Genomic DNA, 14,954 nt, shown 5'->3' with positions numbered 1-14,954 from the left:
TTTGAAGACGACGACACTTACCTGATGGTCTTCGGGCGGTTCTCGAGTCGTTGCCGATACTTTGAGGTTTAGCTGTAGAACAAGCACTGCCTGTCGGTTTATGTTTTTGATATTTTGATTATGATGATTAATTACATTTCATATATATAATTTTCTGGATTTATATTTCTCCTTGCCGTAATTAAGGCAAGAAAGGGTAACTTTCTTCACTGCCAACACCTTGAGATGGAGTACTGTTTTTTTTTTCTTCTTTTGTTAGTAAATTTTGATTTGTAACACGTCTACTATATAAGCATAAGTCGGAACATTGCTGTAATGTAAATGATTGAAATTGCTAGTTAAGTAATCGTTTATTGCAGACGGGATAGTAAAAGGATTAAAATAGCAAAGGATTATATGAAAAATCTGTTAAACATGATGCCTTAGTGCTTCAGTTTACATTTCACCCCAAATTCAACAGATATGACACAAAGAAAACCAAAAGTCCCTTTTAACATGAAAACGAACTGTTAAAAGAACATTGTAGTGACTGTAATACTAATATTACTGTTATATAAGTCATCTCTGTTGTCCTGCTCTCTTCTTTGACGTTAATTTATTGGAGGTGGGAAAATGATTACGAACATTACGCGTGCGAGTTTGAGCTCTCGGTTATGTAATGAAGTGTGGTGGTATCAACCACCTGTGGATGCTTCTTAGTGTCCGTGAGTCATCGCTTGCAAACTTAATATTAATTCAGCTGGCTGACATATGGAATGCAGCTTCCAGACTGTCTTTCATTCTTTGCTCTCTGGACTAGACTGTCTTTCATTCTTTGCTCTCCCGACTGTCTTTCATTCTTTACTCTCTAGACTATCTTTCATACTTTGCTCTCCCGACTGTCTTTCATTCTCTGTTCTCCGGGCTAGACTGTCTTTCATTCTTTGCTCTTCAGACTGTCTTTTGTTCTGTGCTCTCTAGAGTGTCTTTCATTCTTTGCTCTCTAGATTGTCTTTCATTCTTTGCTCTCTAGACTGTCTTTCATTCTCTGTTCTCCGGGCTAGACTGTCTTTCATTCTTTGCTCTTCAGACTGTCTTTTGTTCTGTGCTCTCTAGAGTGTCTTTCATTCTTTGCTCTCTAGATTGTCTTTCATTCTTTGCTCTCTAGACTGTCTTTCATTCTCTGTTCTCCGGGCTAGACTCTCTTTCATTCTTTGTTCTCTAGACTGTCTTTTATTCTTTGCTCTTCAGACTGTCTTTTGTTCTTTGCCTTCGAGAGTGTCTTTCATTCTTTACTCTCTAGACTGTCTTTAGTTTTTTGCTCTGTAGGCTGTCTTTTATCTTTGTTCTCCAGTCTAGACTGTCTTTCATTGTTTGCTCACTAGACTGTCTTTCATTCAGTGGTGACGTGTTGTTACCCTAGGATCTATAGGTCTGGATGTGCTTACTCTCAATACTTATTTAATTGGCTAGTTTTGTAGAGAGAGAGAGAGAGAGAGAGAGAGAGAGAGAGAGAGAATTAATTTTTCACATATTAAAGAGATGTGTGTGTGTGTGTATATTTCTGCACAGTAGATAAAGAAAGAGAGAAGCAAACATCTTAAACATAACATGTCCATCTTTCATAGCAAGTTCATTTGAGCATCACCTAATTTTTCTAAATTTTTTAATTAGGAGACTGGAAGGCCTTAGGTTATGTAATTCAGTGGGTAAAGGTTACACACACACACACACACAAACGCTAGTGATTCTCTTGCTTACGTTGCTGTTGAAAAAAATGGAGACATCTTTCGATCTCAGTCATGTATTGTGAAGGTAGGTGTGTGTGTGTGTGTGTGGGTGTGTGTGTGTGCTTTGTGAGTCTGCCAAGCGAGGCAAATCACATTTAAAGCCGAACTGTACACTTGCGAGATGGCGTTATGCTCCTCCTGGAGGACAAGAGGTAATGAGGAAAATATATTTAATTGAGAGTCGCCTCTGGGTCATGACTCCCCATTGAATGTTAAAAGTAGCGGAAATTGACATCCGGTTGGCGTTAAGTGAAGAGGCGTCCTTTTTATTTATTTCTATTTTTTTTTAAAGTTCTTGTTGGATTTTACGGATACTGAACAAGAGGGAGGTTTTGATGGGGGCTGGGGGGCTGATGCTGGGTGTGTGGGGGGGGGGGGGGGGGGGCTTCGTTGTAGGAGAAAATAGGAGTAGCTAGTTATCTTTCGTGTGTGATGAAATATATATGTAGGTTGAGAATAAATATATATATATATATATATATATATATATATATATATGTATAATATTATATATATATATATATATATATATATATATATAATATATATATATATATACATATATATATGTATGTTTTGTTTTTAGGTTAGATTTTCTCTTTTTCACAATTTTTGGTGTAGGCAATCGCCTCTGTGGCACTGACTTTTTTGATGCAGACTTTGCCATATTTCCTTACTTCCGCTTTCAACGATTCTTCAATAATTCTGGATAAGTCTACAGGTTCGTGGCGTTTTTTTTTTTACACTTATTGCTACTATAGTCCGTTTCGCCCTGTCTGGTGCTTTCTTAAGCAAGAATTAAAATATTCAGGTGTCTTCTGCTCTACTTATACCGGCTGGAGTGGATTAGTTTTTTGTTGTTGTTGGGGGGTTGGTTGCCATATTTCTCAGTTACATGTTTTTGGTTTACAAATTGTAATGGGGCGATGGGTTATTTACATAATATTTACATATTATGTTATTACATGTTGAGACTATGTTACAGTGTGAGTTTTACGTTCCATGTCTATATTTTGTATCCCTAATAAAATTGTTGATTCCTTCCTGTGTTGTGCCCTGTTGGGCTCCATGATGCGTTGTTGACCTTGACCTTGAATTTCCCTTCTTGATAAACAAGCCTTGATAAACAAGCCTTGATAAACAACACTCGAATAAAATACAGATGCAATTCATGTGGGGACATAACAATAACAGAAGCAGTTTTTATAGCCATGAGCAAACCATGCTTGTACCTAAGCGCTCAAACCAAAGCCGACAGATCACTGCCATCCGCGATTGACTTCTGAAATAATAACAATAATCATATCTTTACATTATTTTCATTTAATAGTTCCACAACCCGTTGCTTTTTTTCTAATATAGTTCCGCGTTGGACGAGTGGATTTCGCCCTCGGCTACCAATCGGTGGTCCGAAGTTCGATTCTGGGCTCGGCCAACGCGAAATCAGAGGAATTTATTTCTAGTGATAGAAATCTATTTCTCGATATAATGTTGTTCGGATCCCACAATAAGCTGTAGGTCCCGTTGCTAGGTGACCAATTGGTTCCTAGCCACGTAAAATCTAATCCTTCGGGCCAGTCCTGGGAGAGCTGTTTATCAGCTCAGTAGTCTGGTAGAACTAAGATATACTTCACTTTTTCTAATGAATTAGAGAAAGCTGTTGTAATGAAACATGGCAAGCATCGAGCGTAGATTTATTGAACCGACCGCTGAGATAAGCTGCTACTGGGACACATCCGTCAGTGCATCGCATTGCTCAAGGTTCGTCGCAGCGTTCCGTGGGCCTCTAGCTGCAACCCATTTCATTTCTTTTACTGTACCTCCATTAGTATTCTCATTCTTCCATCTTACTTTCCACCCTCTCCTAACAATTGTTTACGTGTAACTGCGAGGTTTCCCTCCTGTTACACCTTTCAGACACTTTTTTTGCTGTCAGTTTCCGTTTCAGCGCTGAATGACCTCACAGGCCGCAGCGCTGTGCCTGTGGTCTAAATTCTGTATTAAGCGCCTCAGTGGCGTGGTTGGTATGGTGTTGGCGTGCCACCTCGGTGGCCGCGAGTTCGATTCTTGGGCATTCCATTGAGGAGTGAGAGATGTTTATTTCTGGTGATAGAAGTGCACTCTGGACGTGGTTCGGAAGTCACGTAAAGCCGTCGGTCCCGTTGCTGAATAACCACTGGTTCCATGCAACGTAAAAACACCATACAAACAAATAAATTCTGTATTCCACACCGATAGCTGGCGCTGAGGTAGTTGTGAAAGAAGCCCGTAACGCTATAAGATATAAACAGAGGCTCTGTTTTTCCAAACTTAAGCAAATCGTCTTAAGATGCAGGCGTAAGATCTTCCACAACATCGTTTCAATTTCCTCCCAAAGTTGATGTGGCTTCTATAACCTGAAATACTCTGAGAAAATCTCCCGCGTTTTTTTCCAGCAGTTTCTATAACCTGAAACACTCTGAGAAAATCTCCCGCGTTTTTTTCCAGCAGTTTCTATAACCTGAAATACTCTGAGAAAATCTCCCGCGTTTTTTTCCAGCAGTTTCTATAACCTTGACATAACTCTGAGAAAAATCTCCCGCGTTTTTTTCCAGCAGTTTCTGATAACCTTGAAAACACTTCTGAGAAACTCAAAACTCTTTCCGCGTCTTTTTTTTCCAGCAGTTTCTATAGAACCTGAAAGTTAACTCAGAAAATCTCGCGCGTGTTTTTTTTTCCCAGCAGTTTCTATACAAGGAACCGAAATACTCAGAAAAAATTTCCCGCGTTTTTCTTTTTTCCAAGCAGTTTCCTACATAAACCGTGAAAGTCGACTCTGAGGAAAATCTTTCCCGCCGTTTTTGAGTTTTTTTCACCAGCAGTTTCTATAACCTGAAATACTCAGAAAATCTCCCGCGTTTTTTTCCAGCAGTTTCTATAACCTGAAATACTTTGAGAAAATCTCCCGCGTTTTTTTCCAGCAGTTCGACACGTCCTGTTCTCGTTAATCCCACTTTTAAGTTCCTTTGCAGACCCTCTCCTTCCCCCTTTGCTAATGCACTAAGGCCCTCCCTCCCTTCTCGGTAGGGTAGGGGGTTATGGGAAGGGGGAAGGGATGGTTCACTATGCAACGGAGCTTTGAGAAGGGTGGAAATGGTTTTCAAGCCCTGGACGTGAATGACGCCAACGACTCTGTTTATTCGTTTTATGTTCCAATGACCTTGTGGCTTGGTGGATGTGTGTGCGCACGCGCGCGAGATCGCTCTTTGTGAGAGACCTGACCTGCTCCGTGCTGAAATCTAGGTCGCTAGAATGTAATGTATGGGTACCTTTATTACCTCGTAATTCACATATGCAATTCAATCAGTTTCGCTTTAATGTTAGGAAGGTAGAGAGAGAGAGAGAGAGAGAGAGAGAAAGTTTGGAGGGCCAGGGAGGTTATGGAGTCACTATTTGATTCCTCCTGCTCTGAATGTCCTTACATTTTCCCCTTTATTAGAGAATTCCTTTAGAATTCATAAACTTTTCACGTTTTGCTGACTTTGATCAAAATAAAAGAATTTGAAAAGCTAAAAAAAAGCTTGCTTTCATTATTTTTTTCTTTTGTGGATCAAGGAATTCGCCCTGAGGTATTTAGAATAGAATCGAAAGAAAGACCTTCCTCTCTCTCTCTCTCTCTCTCTCTCTCTCTCTCTCTCTCTCTCTCTCTCTCCTCTCTCTCTCAATCCTTATATCAATTGTCGACAATTTGATTACAGTCCTTGTTTCATGATTTATTTTAAAAACAATTGTTCATCTATTCTTCACAAAGGCAATTTTTTCCTGTCTGGTACGATTTCACTTTCTGTAAATCTACGTCTTCATTGGCTTTGTATTCTTATCAATAAAATAATCTCTACAGTTGTTCCTGGTGGTTACGACTGTCCATCAGGTATTCATGACCATGATTTTCCATTATGGGAGGAGGTAATACTTTGATACTAATGTCCACAATCTCATAGCAGGTTATGATGTCTGGACATAGCCTTGACATGTTCACTTGTATTGATAACTGGTTTGACTGTTTCTTCTTTTCATCCGTCTAATTAAAGGGAGCAGGTACACATGTCATTCTAGTCTGTCTGTCATATGCCTTTAATACAAATTTAAATTGTTGCAGAAATTGCTGTGCTGAGCTGCTGTAAAAGTTTCAGTCATTCACATCTAGAATTATGCAATATTTTACCGTCAACAAAACTGGTCCTTCGCCAGAAAAGTTCGTATTACCTCTCGCAATTATAGCTTGACTTCATTCTTCCATTCGGATAAGTTCGTAACTTAGCGTCCTCGTCAGTCGACACCAATTTCATGGCTGATTCTTCTTTCCATGATTCCGGTGCTTCGGATTGTCTGCATCACATTCTGTCCTGGTGAGAACCTGATTCTTCTTACCCTCATAACGAAGGACCAAGTTAGCATCTGACCTGTATTGTGTTCGAGCACAAAGCATTTGATGAATTCCTGATGGAATTTATTTTAGTGCTTTCATTATTTTATTGAAATTCTTTCTTTACTCAACTACTCCCCTTATGGGGTTGTGCCGTCAGTGCACCTCACTCGGTGCACTGTAGGTATTCCTTAAGGTTCTTTGCAATGCCCCTTCGGCCACTAGCTGCAACCCCTTTCATTCCTTTGACTCTACCTCCGTTTATAGTCTCTTGTGAGTGCAGAGTGGTCTCATAGGTCCCAGCGCTTGGCCTTTGGCGTAAATCTTAAATTCCAGTTCCTGTTCCAGAGAAATAAGACTCAACTTTTGGAATAGTGACAAAACTATTTAATAAAAAAATTGCTCATAGTGAGAGTCTGGGGAGTAAATCATTTTGATTTAATTAGAGGATCGGCATCATTTGCATATTAATTGGAGAAAGAAGATTTCTGGCGGAAAAGGAGACAGAGAAAGTGACGCATTACGATTTAATCAGATAATTGGGGGAAAGTGATACGGATTACCTGCTGGAGTGGAAAAAGTGGTAGCAATTTGTGTGTGTGTGTGTGTTGGGGGGGGGGGGGGGGAATTCTAAGAGATTGAAGAGATATGTAGCTGTTTGAAGTATGGCCATAGCCGTAGTTTAATATCTCGAGTGAAGTAAAGGGGTGGTTATTCTCAGCTGAGGGAGAGAGACATATTTTTCTAACGAAGAATTATATATATATATATATATATATATATATATTATACACACACAGATATATATATATATATATATATATATATATATATATATATATTTATATATATATATGTATGTATATATATACACATGTAGTTTAAGGATCCATAAAAACAGCTTTTGCAGGGATTAAGATTGTCAGTCCAAATATAAGGTTTCCTCGTGTAAGTAATAATGTAAACTTCATTGACCACTGTTAGATTACATTAAAAGAGACGTGCTTTCATATATATATATATATATATATATATATATATATATATATATATATATATATATATATATATATATATATATATATATATATATATATATATATATATATATATATATATATATATATATATATATATATATTCTGTCAGTGAAGAGTAGTGGAGAGCTATATGTTCCATCTACTGGCAGAATGCCGCTATTCTCATTTGACCCTTGTAGAAAGAAATGGCCGTTGCCTTGGTGGAAAAAAACAAGTCATGTGTATCACCTGACTGCTTGAAAGCACTGCTTCTCTTGCAGTGTCAACTGTTATTTCCTATATCAGAGTTTGTTTTTTCCATTTCCATTTTTTTTCCATTTTCCATTTTGTATTTTTTTCCATTTCCATTTTTTAATTTTTTTTCCATTTCCATTTTTAATTTTTCCAAATTTTCCATTTTTTTATTTGTTCTACTTCCATTTTTTTATTTTTTACATTTCCATTTTTTTCCCATTTCCATTTGTTTATTTTTCAATTTCATTTTTTTTTCCATTTCCATTTTTTTTTTTCCATTTTCATTTCCTTCCATTCCATTTTTTTTTAGTTTTTTCCATTTGCCATTTTTTCCCATTTCCATTTTTTCCCTTTCCCATATTTTTCTTTTCCATTTTTTCATTTTTTAAATTTTTTCCTTTTTTCCCATTTGTTATTTTAAAATACTTTTTGAATGTTCTTTTTTTTCATTATCATTTTTTCACCTTTTTCATTTTTGCCGTTTTTCCCATTTTTGCTTTTTTTCTGTTTTTCTTTTTTATTTTTCTATTTTTTTCCTTTTCCCTTTTTTCCACTTTCCATTTTCCATTTTTCCTTTTTTTTTACTTTTTTTTTTCATTTTTTCCCCATTTGTTTTTTTCACCTTTTTCAGTGTTTTCCATTTTTCTCTTTCCATTTTTTCTATTTTTTCCCCTTCACCACTTTCCATTTTTTTTTTCACGTTTCTATTTTTTTCCCTATCCCCCCTTTTCCTTTTTCGATTTAATTTTTTTTCCTTTTTTCCCATTTTCCCCTTTCCATTTTTTCCATTTTTCTATTTCAATTATTTCCATTTTCTCCTTTCTATTTTTGTTTCCATTTCTCCATTTCCAGTTTTTCCCTTTATTCCAGTTCCTCGCTGGACGAGTGGTTTTCGCGCTTGGCTGCCAATTCGGTGGTCCGAAGTTCGATTCCCGGCTCGGCCAACGCGGAATCAGAGGATTTATTTCTGGTGATAGAAAGTCATTTCTCGATTTAGTGTGGTTCGGATCCCACAATAAGCAGTAGGTCCCGTTGCTAGGTGACCAATTGGTTCCTAGCCACGTAAAAATATCTAATCCTTCGGGCCAGCCCTAGGAGAGCTGTTCATCAGCTCAGTGGTCTGGTAAAACTAAGATATACTTTTTTTTTCTCTGTATTCCATTTCGTCCATTTGTTCCATTATTTAACTTTTCCTTCTTTGCCTCTTCCATTTTTTTTCAATTATTTCCCTTTTTCTATTTTTCCGTTTTCCATTTTTTTCAATGATTTCACTTTTTTCAACCTTTCCCATTACCATTTTAATCAATTATATCCCTTTCTTCCATCTTTCCCTTTTCCATTTTAATCGATTATTTCCCTTTCTTTCCATTTCCCCCTTTCCATTTTTTCAATTATTTCCCTTTTTCCATCTTTTCTTTTCCATTATTTTTCAATTATTTCCCTTTCTTCCATCTTTCCCTTTTCCATTTTAATAAATTATTTCCCTTTCTTCCATTTTCCCCCTCTCCATTTTTTCAGTTATTACCCTTTTTCCATCTTTCCTTTTTCCATTGTTTTTCAATTATTTCCCTTTCTTCCTTCTTTCCCTTTTCCATTTTTTCAATTATTTATCTTTTTCATCTTTCTCTTTTCCATTTTAATCAGTTATTTCTCTTACTTCCATTTTCCCCTTTTCCATTTTTTTAAATTTTTTCCATCTTTCCTGTTTCCATTATTTTTTCCCTTTTTTCAATTTTCCCCTTTTCCTTTTTTCAATTATTTCCCTTTCTTCCATCTTTCCCTTTTCCATTTTAATCAATTATTTCCCTTTTTTCCATATTTCAATTTTTTCCCTCTTTCCCTTTTCCATTTTAATCAATTATTTCCCTGTCTTTCATTTTCCCCTTTTCCATTTTTTCAATTTTTTCCCTTTCTTCCATCTTTCCCATTACCATTTTCCCCTTTTTTCCATCTTTCCCTGTACCATTTTCCCCCTTTTTCCATCTTTCCCTTTTTTCCATCTTTCCCTTTTCCATTTTTCCCTTTTGTTCATCTTTCCCTTTTCCATTATTTTTCAATTTTTCCCTGCCTTCCATTTCCCCCCATTTCCCTTTCACTGTTACACTGTGGAAGAGCCATTGTGGCGAGGCTGTGGATCGTGATGATGATGATGATGATTGATTGATTGTGGGTTTTCTGGCGTCACGACTACCAGGGTCACCGACGCCGAAGATGATGATGATGATGATGTGACGTTTTCGTTGCTCTGACGTTTGGAGATGTTCTGACGTTTGAGAGCCAACAGTGGTTCTTCTTTAAGCGCTGTTGTGCTCCTGTGCCCTAGGTGCAGACGATCTGTCAGTTTTAGTTGCTATTTTTTGTTAATTGATATTCATACTGCGGGCTCTTTTTATTATATATATATATATATAGATATATATATATATATATATATATTATATATATACTATATATGCAATTATATATATATATATATATATATATGAATAATAATATATATATATATAGAATCTACTGGTCATTTTGACGTTATACATATGAAAATCTAACAGAGGGGATTGTGGCTATTACCTATATATATATATATATATATATATATATATATATATATATATATATATATATATATATATATATATATCAAAGGTTTTTTCGTGTCCTTTCATGAGAAATTTTGCCCATCGAATTAACAAATGACGATTCTATGTGAAGCAGAAGAATCTGATAGATTATCTATAGCAGACTTCACATATCTAACGGGCCAACGTAATTTGAGTAATTTATCAGGTATTTTTCATTGGGCGACTTTTTCGAGATATTTAGCTTGTGCGAGAGTACTCAAGGTTGACATATTTGTCACTACGGAAACCATCTAGCCTGTTATTAAGTATGGAGTTATGGCTGTTCATATATACTTAACAGCAGGTAGCGTATTTGTTTTGCACTTTTCATATCGCTTGCTAAATCAGTTCACGCTTTCTTTGGTATATTTAGACTCTTCACTGATACCTCATCTTATTAATGAATTGTTGATCAATTATATATTTGTTTTGTGAACGGTTTAATTGTTGATTGTCTTTTGTTTTCGTTTGTATTTTTTCATTTCTGATTTTTAGATTTTTTCCATTCGCGTTATGGATATTTATTCTATGTATGAATTGTTTATAATTTGATTGGTCGTGTTTTCGGTGGTTTTATGCAGATTTCTGCCATTTTGAATAACATAATACTAATACTAATAAGAATAATGATGATAATAATTAGTTGAAGTAGGAATAGTAGACAGTCAATTTTTTATGCAATACTCTTGAAGGAATCATCACTAGGACAGTATATTTGCGTCTGTGTGGGTGTATGTTTGAGAGAGAGAGAGAGAGAGAGAGAGAGAGAGAGAGAGAGAGAGAGAGAGAGAGAGAGCGGTAAACTTCCTAACGGTCGACCGTGCAGTTTATAGCGTTGGGGGGTTTAAGATACATTTGCAAATACAGTGCAAGCATTATGCAACTGCAATGGGAGAGGGGTTCCCTAGATTTGCAACAGATTACGAGTCATTAGGAGAGAGAAGAAGCGTCTTTGAACTTTTTTTTTTTTTTCTCGTAAACCTCTCCTGAAATCATTCACGCAGAATTAGGTTACATAAATAGTGGTATAATGAGCACTCCAGATGTCCTCGTGAGGAATGGAGGTGGTCCTTGAATTTCACTATTCGAGTGTCTCATGTCCTTCTGAAGGGAAAAAGGAGGCCAATTACCCCTTCCAGGTGTAGGTGTGTGTGTGTCATGGAATATTTCGTAGCCTTTTCTTTTATTATCTTCCTTCAGCTTTCTCATTTTTTTTTTTAGCACGGCGTTCGGCCTGCGTCCCATAAGTATTTTTGCATCTTATTCTGGTTAAACAGCATTTCCTGAGCTTCTTGAATTGACATCGCATAGTCGTCGTATTGTAACTTATTTCTGAATGTTGTTCAGCCAGATCTCTGCTGATAGTAAGACATTCTCTCCTTCTCTCTATCTTCTTTCTCCTTTCCTCTCTCTCCTCTCCCTCCCCCTTTCTCCTCCTCTACTCTCTCTCCCCGCTCTCTCTCTCTCTCTCTCTCTCTCTCTCTATCTCTCTCCTCTCTCTCCTCTCTCTCTCTCTCTCCTCCTCTCTTCCTCTCTCTCTCTCTCTCTCTCAGGCATTCACACCTTTGGATAATCATTGCATCTCCAGTAATTTCCTTTAGCCATTAGGAAGGTTAACTGATCAGTATCTCCTAAGAAATCTCAAGACTTCCGTTGTCTTTCACAAGTTCAAGCGCAGAGTCTGGAATTGTCAGTCAGGAGAGCAAAAATATTCTTCGAGCATTAAACCCCTGCATTTTGAATTTCATGCATGGAGACACCTGTCAAAATCAGCTGTGACGCTTAGAGGAGGAGTAGAAGCTGTTTTGTCTAGTTTATATATGTTACAGTAAATTTGTGAAATCCAGGGATTTCATGATATTCCTAGGGAATTAGTGAAATGAGCACCTCGCTGCTTATGAACAATTAATCCCCAAGTGCTAGTACTAAAGTGATTCATTTATACTGTTTCGCCGTGTTTAGTACCGGCCCCCAGGGGGTGGGGGCCGGTGGTCAAATGTATTTCGATGTATTCAGCACTAGCCCCTGGACGATCAAATGTCCCCAAGTGCATTTGATCCCCCCGGGGGGCTAGTACTGAACACGGCGAAGCAATGTTGGTGAATCAAATGTTCCTGTGCGAATTGGTCATTTCACAAATTCCCTAGTGATTTTGGTCATTTCACAAATTCCCAGTGATTTTGATCATTTCACAAATTCCCTAGTGATTTCATAAAATATCTGACTTCACACATGTACGGTAACGTATATTTTCTCGAAGGCTTCTTGCGCCTTATTTGCTCCTTATTTTATCATCGTATCTTGGATATTTCCATTCCTCCTCTTTCGTGTCTGTGTTCACACTCGTGGAGAACCTTTCTCATCGACCTCATTACCCCAGCTATTTTCTTCTCTCATTCTCCTTCTCCCTCTCATCTAATTATTTACCTCCTCCTCCTCCTCCTCCTCCATGTCACATTTTTATTCCCAATTCCCCGTTTACCCTTCCTATCGTCGGGTAATCCTTGCATTGGAGGCCAGACAACTGTGTCTACACTGACCGATAAATAGTCCAGGTAGACAGACGGATTCACAGGTGTCATTAAAGCTCAGATAGATAGATGTTGCAGCGATGCTCGTCCTAGCATCCTTGGAGATTAAGTTTGGTGAAACATCCTTTGGCATTTCATCTTTTCATCTACGAAAAGAAAGGTAAATATTTAAAGAGAGAGAGAGAGAGAGAGAGAGAGAGAGAGAGAGAGAGAGAGAGAGAGAGAGAGAGAGAGAGAGAGAGAGAGAGTAAAGTTTCATTCATATTCAAAGCAGTTTTGAATTGGAAAATGTTGCTGGCTAAGAAAGGGTATATATAAAGTTACCCCCGAGCCAAATGGAGGAGAGAGTTGCATTCATATTCATCGCAGTTTGTAATTGTGAAATGTTGCTGGGCTGATTTAAAGGGGGTGTCGGGGGTTGGAGGGAGGGAAGGGCGGGGAGGGGTGACGAGAAGGGAGAACGCAGAGGTGTGATAATGAGTAAGAAGAGGAGGTCTTTTTTACCGAAGTTTTGAAGGAGTTCTTGATTGTTTTCACGCGCGCTTCAGATCAGTTTGCTTTTTTTTTTTTTTTGGCTTTTTTTTGTTATTTTTATTCTTCCTTCGACTTGACGATTGAAAACAGGATGTTTTTACATTTTGGTTGTAATTGGTGAGAGAGAGAGAGAGAGAGAGAGAGAGAGAGAGAGAGAGAGAGAGAGAGAGAGAGAGAGGAGGTGGTGGTGGTGGTGGAGGAAGGGGCGTGGTAGTCGGAACTGGGAGAGGGGATTGAGCATTACAGGTTAGTAGTGGGGGTGTGGGTAGAGAAGGTGGAGATAGAAGAGGTGCTGTAGTGGTGGAGTTAAGGGGTGGGGGGTGGGGCCCGGCTGGTGGGTCAGGGAGGAAGAAAGGGTGAGGTGGGCGGGAGGAGAAGGGAGGAGGAGGGGGGGGGGGAGGGGAGGGGGGGAGAAGTAGAAAGAGGTAAGGCAACTATACGTGGGCAGAGGAGCTGTGGGCGCGTGGCTTGCGTGTGCGCTGGGAGGTTCTATCAGGGGAGGGGGAGGGGGAGGGAATTCGAGAGAGAAAGAGAGGGGGGGAGGGAGAAAGAGAGATGGAGGAAGGAAAGGCGGAGGGATGAATTTGGTTAGAGGAGGAGGGGGAGGGGGAGATGGGGGGTTTGGAGAGAATGGAAAGGGGGTATGGGGGTAGGAGGAGGGGGTGGAGGGGGGGGGGGGTTAAGTTTACGGGTGGCACTGTGCCGCCGACAGGATTAGGTCAGTGTCTCACTGGCTGTGTTGGTGATTGGACGAACGTTGGTGTTGGAGAATCGTTTTTTTTTTGCGTCACGGGACTACTACTGCTACTACTATCGCTACTACTACTATTGACTACTACTACTACCTCTGGCTGTCTCACACACAAGCTCAAACACTATCCCTCTCTCTCTCTCTCTCTCTCTCTCTTCCTCTGTTGGCTGCAATCACTGTCGCTGACTGCTCCCCTCAAGAGGAGAGAAGAGAATTCTGCTGTTTCTCTTATTCTGCTGCTGCTGCTACTGCTGCTGTGTGTTTCTGTTATATGCAGCTGCCTTCCTTCTTCTTCTCCTCCTCCTCCTCCCCCCCTTCCTCCTCCTTCTTCCTCCCTTGCCGTCATCGTCATCCTTATCATCATCTTTGATACCAACCATCATCCTCATCTCATCACTCGCCGAACCAGATCATCATCCTCGTCTTGTTGATATATCTCTAAGGTAAGGCCAGTAACATCGTCGCCTGAAACGCCCCCAGTACAGTAGTCGTGATGCTTTTGCCCTTTTTTTTTTCTAGTGCGGGAACATTATTTTAAATGTACTGCTTTGTTTTTTTTTTAAATATAAAAAAAGTTTTTAAGAGTAATGCTTTGTTCTTTTCTAAGTGCACACAAAAATTTTAAGTGTGATGCTTTGTTTTTGTAAGTGCACGAAGAATGTTAAATATGATGCTCTGTTTTTTTAAGTGCAAAAAAAAATGTTTAAGTGCGATGCTTTGTTTTTTGTTAAAGCACAAAAAAATCGGTTAACGCGCGATGCTTTGTTACTTTTGAGTGCGCAACATTTTTCTTCAGTGTGATCCTTTGTTTTTTTAAAGTACAAAAAAATTATTTTAAGTGATGCTTTTGTTTTTTTAAGTACACAAAAATTACTATAAGTGTGATGCGTTTGTTTATTAAGTACACAAAAAAAAATTAATTCAAGTGTGATGCTTTTTTTTTTTTTTTTTTTTTTTTTCCAAGTGCGCAATTTTTTTTAGTTTCGCTCCTGTCGTTATATTTGCAGTGAGAATAACAAGATTTTTGTCTCTTTATATACCTCTGTCCATTGCACAACTAGTGGTGGCT

At 38.3% G+C, this 14,954-nt stretch overlaps 1 protein-coding gene across 9 annotated transcripts in view; it reads left to right on the top strand.

Annotated features, from left to right (window-relative positions):
• LOC135224681 (cAMP-regulated phosphoprotein 21-like) overlaps positions 1 to 14,954 on the top strand; it is a 309,729-nt gene that overhangs the window by 62,460 nt on the left and 232,315 nt on the right. For 2 of the 9 annotated variants that reach the window (XM_064263933.1, XM_064263930.1), the window contains exon 1: positions 13,859 to 14,328. The exons of the other annotated variants lie outside the window; for them this stretch is intronic. The gene's annotated coding sequence lies outside the window, so the exon portion shown is untranslated. Of the gene's footprint in view, positions 1 to 13,858; positions 14,329 to 14,954 lie in introns of those variants that run through there. 9 annotated transcript variants of the gene reach the window in all.

Source organism: Macrobrachium nipponense, chromosome 12 (assembly GCF_015104395.2).
Source record: "Macrobrachium nipponense isolate FS-2020 chromosome 12, ASM1510439v2, whole genome shotgun sequence".
Classification (NCBI taxonomy): Eukaryota; Metazoa; Arthropoda; class Malacostraca; order Decapoda; family Palaemonidae; genus Macrobrachium; species Macrobrachium nipponense.
The sequence above is the reverse complement of the archived record's forward strand: the minus strand, read 5'-3'. Positions and strand labels throughout refer to the sequence as shown.